We start from the raw sequence: 6,171 nt of genomic DNA on the forward strand, positions 1-6,171 counted from the left end.
ACAACAACCTGGTCAAGGCCTTTCCGGGTCCCCAAAATGGAATTGATATCAGGAAATTCCAACAGTACCTCAGCAAGAGTCAGTGTGTGTGGGACTGTACCCCAGTGAGAGTCAGTGCGTGTGGGACTGTACCCCAGTGAGAGTCAGTGAGTGTGGGACTGTACCCCAGTGAGAGTCAGTGTGTGTGGAACTGTACCCCCGTGAGAGTCAGTGTATGTGGAACTGTACCCCAGTGAGAGTCAGTGTGTGTGGAACTGTACCCCAGTGAGAGTCAGTGTGTGTGGAACTGTACCCCCGTGAGAGTCAGTGTATGTGGAACTGTACCCCAGTGAGAGTCAGTGTGTGTGGAACTGTACCCCAGTGAGAGTCAGTGTGTGTGGAACTGTACCCCAGTGAGAGTCAGTCTGTGTGGAACTGTACCCCAGTGAGAGTCAGTGTGTGTGGAACTGTACCCCAGTGAGAGTCAGTGTGTGTGGAACTGAACCCCAGTGAGAGTCAGTGAGTGTGGAACTGTACCCCAGTGAGAGTCAGTGTGTATGGAACTGTACCCCAGTGAGAGTCAGTGTGTGTGGAACTGTACCCCAGTGAGAATCAGTGTGTTTGGAACTGTACCCCAGTGAGAGTCAGTGTGTGTGGAACTGTACCCCAGTGAGAGTCAGTGTGTGTGGAACTGTACCCCAGTGAGAGTCAGTGTGTGTGGAATTGTACCCCAGTGAGAGTCAGTGCGTGTGGAACTGTACCCCAATGAGAGTCAGTGTGTGTGGGACTGTAGCCCAGTGAGAGTCAGTGTGCGAGGAACTGTACCCCAGTGTGAGTCAGTGTGTGTGGCACTGAAGCCCAGTGAGTGTCAGTGTGTGTGGGACTGAAGCCCAGTGAGTGTCAGTGTGTGTGGAACTGTACCCCAGTGAGTGTCAGTGTGTGTGGAACTGTACCCCAGTGAGAGCCAGTGTGTGGAACTGTACCCCAGTGAGAGTCAGTGTGTATGGAACTGTACCCCAGTGAGAGTCAGTGTACGTGGGACTGTACCCCAGTGAGAGTCAGTGTACGTGGGACTGTACCCCAGTGAGAGTCAGTGTGTGTGGGATTGTGGCCCAGTGAGAGTCATTGTGTGTGGGACTGGGGCCCAGAGAGAGTCAGTGTGTGTGGAACTGTACCTCAGTGAGAGTCAGTGTGTGTGGAACTGTACCCCAATGAGAGTCATTGTGTGTGGGGCTGTAGCCCATTGAGAGTCAGTGTGTGTGGGACTGTACCCCAGTGAGAGTTAGTGTGTGTGGGACTGTACCCCAGTGAGAGTCATTGTGTGTGGGACTGTGGCCCAGTGAGAGTCATTGTGTGTGGGACTGGGGTCCAGAGAGAGTCAGTGTGTGTGGAACTGTACCCCAATGAGAGTCATTGTGTGTGGGACTGTAGCCCATTGAGAGTCAGTGTGTGTGGGACTGTACCCCAGTGAGAGTCAGTGTGTGTGGGACTGTACCCCAGTGAGAGTCAGTGTGTGTGGGATTGTGGCCCAGTGAGAGTCATTGTGTGTGGGACTGGGGCCCAGAGAGAGTCAGTGTGTGTGGAACTGTACCCCAGTGAGAGTCAGTGTGTGTGGAACTGTACCCCAATGAGAGTCATTGTGTGTGGGACTGTAGCCCATTGAGAGTCAGTGTGTGTGGGACTGTACCCCAGTGAGAGTCAGTGTGTGTGGGACTGTACCCCAGTGAGAGTCAGTGTGTGTGGGACTGTACCCCAGTGAGAGTCAGTGAGTGTGGGACTGTACCCCAGTGAGAGTCATTGTGTGTGGGACTGTGGCCCAGTGAGAGTCATTGTGTGTGGGACTGGGGCCCAGAGAGAGTCAGTGTGTGTGGAACTGTAACCCAATGAGAGTCATTGTGTGTGGGACTGTAGCCCATTGAGAGTCAGTGTGTGTGGGACTGTACCCCAGTGAGAGTCAGTGTGTGTGGGACTGTACCCCAGTGAGACTCAGTGTGTGTGGGATTGTGGCCCAGTGAGAGTCATTGTGTGTGGGACTGGGGCCCAGAGAGAGTCAGTGTGTGTGGAACTGTACCCCAGTGAGAGTCAGTGTGTGTGGAACTGTACCCCCGTGAGAGTCAGTGTATGTGGAACTGTACCCCAGTGAGAGTCAGTGTGTGTGGAACTGTACCCCAGTGAGAGTCAGTGTGTGTGGAACTGTACCCCAGTGAGAGTCAGTCTGTGTGGAACTGTACCCCAGTGAGAGTCAGTGTGTGTGGAACTGTACCCCAGTGAGAGTCAGTGTGTGTGGAACTGAACCCCAGTGAGAGTCAGTGAGTGTGGAACTGTACCCCAGTGAGAGTCAGTGTGTATGGAACTGTACCCCAGTGAGAGTCAGTGTGTGTGGAACTGTACCCCAGTGAGAATCAGTGTGTTTGGAACTGTACCCCAGTGAGAGTCAGTGTGTGTGGAACTGTACCCCAGTGAGAGTCAGTGTGTGTGGAACTGTACCCCAGTGAGAGTCAGTGTGTGTGGAATTGTACCCCAGTGAGAGTCAGTGCGTGTGGAACTGTACCCCAATGAGAGTCAGTGTGTGTGGGACTGTAGCCCAGTGAGAGTCAGTGTGCGAGGAACTGTACCCCAGTGTGAGTCAGTGTGTGTGGCACTGAAGCCCAGTGAGTGTCAGTGTGTGTGGGACTGAAGCCCAGTGAGTGTCAGTGTGTGTGGAACTGTACCCCAGTGAGTGTCAGTGTGTGTGGAACTGTACCCCAGTGAGAGCCAGTGTGTGGAACTGTACCCCAGTGAGAGTCAGTGTGTATGGAACTGTACCCCAGTGAGAGTCAGTGTACGTGGGACTGTACCCCAGTGAGAGTCAGTGTACGTGGGACTGTACCCCAGTGAGAGTCAGTGTGTGTGGGATTGTGGCCCAGTGAGAGTCATTGTGTGTGGGACTGGGGCCCAGAGAGAGTCAGTGTGTGTGGAACTGTACCTCAGTGAGAGTCAGTGTGTGTGGAACTGTACCCCAATGAGAGTCATTGTGTGTGGGGCTGTAGCCCATTGAGAGTCAGTGTGTGTGGGACTGTACCCCAGTGAGAGTTAGTGTGTGTGGGACTGTACCCCAGTGAGAGTCATTGTGTGTGGGACTGTGGCCCAGTGAGAGTCATTGTGTGTGGGACTGGGGTCCAGAGAGAGTCAGTGTGTGTGGAACTGTACCCCAATGAGAGTCATTGTGTGTGGGACTGTAGCCCATTGAGAGTCAGTGTGTGTGGGACTGTACCCCAGTGAGAGTCAGTGTGTGTGGGACTGTACCCCAGTGAGAGTCAGTGTGTGTGGGATTGTGGCCCAGTGAGAGTCATTGTGTGTGGGACTGGGGCCCAGAGAGAGTCAGTGTGTGTGGAACTGTACCCCAGTGAGAGTCAGTGTGTGTGGAACTGTACCCCAATGAGAGTCATTGTGTGTGGGACTGTAGCCCATTGAGAGTCAGTGTGTGTGGGACTGTACCCCAGTGAGAGTCAGTGTGTGTGGGACTGTACCCCAGTGAGAGTCAGTGTGTGTGGGACTGTACCCCAGTGAGAGTCAGTGAGTGTGGGACTGTACCCCAGTGAGAGTCATTGTGTGTGGGACTGTGGCCCAGTGAGAGTCATTGTGTGTGGGACTGGGGCCCAGAGAGAGTCAGTGTGTGTGGAACTGTAACCCAATGAGAGTCATTGTGTGTGGGACTGTAGCCCATTGAGAGTCAGTGTGTGTGGGACTGTACCCCAGTGAGAGTCAGTGTGTGTGGGACTGTACCCCAGTGAGACTCAGTGTGTGTGGGATTGTGGCCCAGTGAGAGTCATTGTGTGTGGGACTGGGGCCCAGAGAGAGTCAGTGTGTGTGGAACTGTACCCCAGTGAGAGTCAGTGTGTGTGGAACTGTACCCCAATGAGAGTCATTGTGTGTGGGACTGTAGCCCATTGAGAGTCAGTGTGTGTGGGACTGTACCCCAGTGAGAGTCAGTGTGTGTGGAACTGTACCCCAGTGAGAGTCAGTGTGTGTGGGATTGTGGCCCAGTGAGAGTCAGTGTGTGTGGGACTGTACCACAGTGAGAGTCAGTGTGTGTGGGATTGTGGCCCAGTGAGAGCCAGTGTGTGTGGGATTGTGGCCCAGTGAGAGTCAGCTCCCTGAGCAACAACATAATGTACATTTCTAATGAGCTCTCTATTGTCTTGGACAAATAGTTGCAAAGCTCCTTATGATGTAATGGTTGAAAGTTCATGTCTGCTACAGATAAGGCCACACAGCACCTTATCCTGGTCGAGTGGGGGTGACTGGGAACATTCGGGAAAAGGGAGGGAGCAGATACACTGAATTCCAAATGGACCAGCAATCTGTCAGGTCTGGTTTCCCCATGTTATGCCTCAGAACAGGCATTCAGTCCTCCCACGAAAAATCAAAACTATCACATTTAGGTTTTAGGACATCCCTGCATCTAACACAAGATTGAGGTCCTGAGGTCAAAACAGACAACGTCCAAAGAATCTTTGGCAGGAGCTGAGGCTTTGACCTTCACTCACACTTGTCAGGATTCAAAGTCCCCCTCTCCCAACTCAAGGTGGAGAAGAGCAGGAACTGATGGAATTCACACCCCCTCCATTCAAACTGTCCACTTGAACACTGGTCAGTGTTAACCATCAAACCTGCTCCCATTGCAACAGCTGAGGTGCATTCGAAAGATTTCAAATGAAACAGACAAACAAATAAGAAAGTTAGAAAAATGAATCCCAATTCTGTATTTATATAGAAATAAATATACTTTATATTTTCTACACATGGCCAACGCTTACAGCCTGTACACCACATGATCAATACAGAGGAGAGGTACTTCCTGTATCATGACCTGCCCCATTGTACAGCTATTTCTGTTCCTTGCAAACTGTGTTACGTCTCCTGTATTGAGAGTATGAGATTGGTTATATTAATATACTGTTGCTTGGATGAAAGTTCTCTCTGTCTCACTCTCATGTCTCTAGTTCTTTTCTGTGTGCTTTACAGACAGTGAAACCCTCTCATCAGGTAAAACTGGGCACTGCCCATCTCACACAGCCAGTGTTTCATCAAACAGTATGATAAAAGCAAAATACTGTGGAGGCTGGAAACCAGAAACAAAAACAGAAAACGCTAGAAAAACTCAGCAGATCGAACAGCATCTGTGGAGAGAAAAAACAGAGTTAACGTTTCGAGTCAGTATGACTTCTTCAGAGCTAAAGAGAAGTAAAAAAGCATTAAGGGTTATACTGTATGGGGTTAGATATACTATATTAAGCTCCCTCAACCATGTGCCCATCAAACACACCCAGGACAGGGACAGAACGGGGTTAAATACTAAATAAAGCTCCCACTAAACTGTCCCCAGCAAACACGCCCAGGACAGGTACAGCACGGGGTTAGATACAGAGTAAAGTTCCCTCTACACTGTCCCCATCAAACACTCCCAGGGCAGGTACAGCACGGGGTTAGATACAGAGTAAAGTTCCCTCTACACTGTCCCCATCAAACACTCCCAGGACAGGTACAGCACGGGGTTAGATACAGAGTAAAGTTCCCTCTACACTGTCCCCATCAAACACTCCCTGGACAGGTACAGCACAGGGTTAGATACAGAGTAAAGCTCCCTCTACACTAAACCCATCAAACACTCCCAGGACAGGTACAGCACGGGGTTAGATACAGTGTAAAGATCCCTCTACACTGTCCCCATCAAAAACTCCCAGGAGAGCTACAGCACGGGGTCAGATGCAGAGAAAAGCCCCCTCTACACTGTCCCCATCAAAAACTCCCAGGATAAGTACAGCACGTGGTTAGATACAGAGTAAAGCTCCCTCTACACTGTCTCCATCAGACACTCCCAGGACAGGTACAGCATGGGGTTAGATACAGAGTAAAGTTCCCTCTACACTGTCCCCATCAAACACTCCCAGGACAGGTACAGCACGGGGTTAGATACAGAGTAAAGTTCCCTCTACACTGTCCCCATCAAACACTCCCTGGCCAGGTACAGCACAGGGTTAGATACAGAGTAAATCTCCCTCTACACTGTCCCCATCAAACACTCCCAGGGCAGGTACAGCACAGGGTTAGATACAGTGTAAAGCTCCCTCTACACTGTCCCCATTAAAGACTCCCAGGAGAGCTACAGCACGGGGTCAGATACAGAGTAAATCTCCCTCTACACTGTCC

General features: G+C 51.2%; 1 long non-coding RNA gene across 1 annotated transcript; it reads left to right on the plus strand.

The window, feature by feature from the left end:
• The first annotated feature begins 2,685 nt into the window (after positions 1 to 2,685).
• Positions 2,686 to 4,934, plus strand: LOC144686913 (uncharacterized). Its single transcript, XR_013578017.1, has 2 exons — positions 2,686 to 2,890; positions 4,108 to 4,934. It is a non-coding gene; the product is annotated as an uncharacterized LOC144686913 (long non-coding RNA).
• The last annotated feature ends 1,237 nt before the right edge of the window (positions 4,935 to 6,171 follow it).

This window comes from Cetorhinus maximus, chromosome 11, assembly GCF_964194155.1.
Source record: "Cetorhinus maximus chromosome 11, sCetMax3.hap1.1, whole genome shotgun sequence".
NCBI classification, from domain to species: Eukaryota; Metazoa; Chordata; class Chondrichthyes; order Lamniformes; family Cetorhinidae; genus Cetorhinus; species Cetorhinus maximus.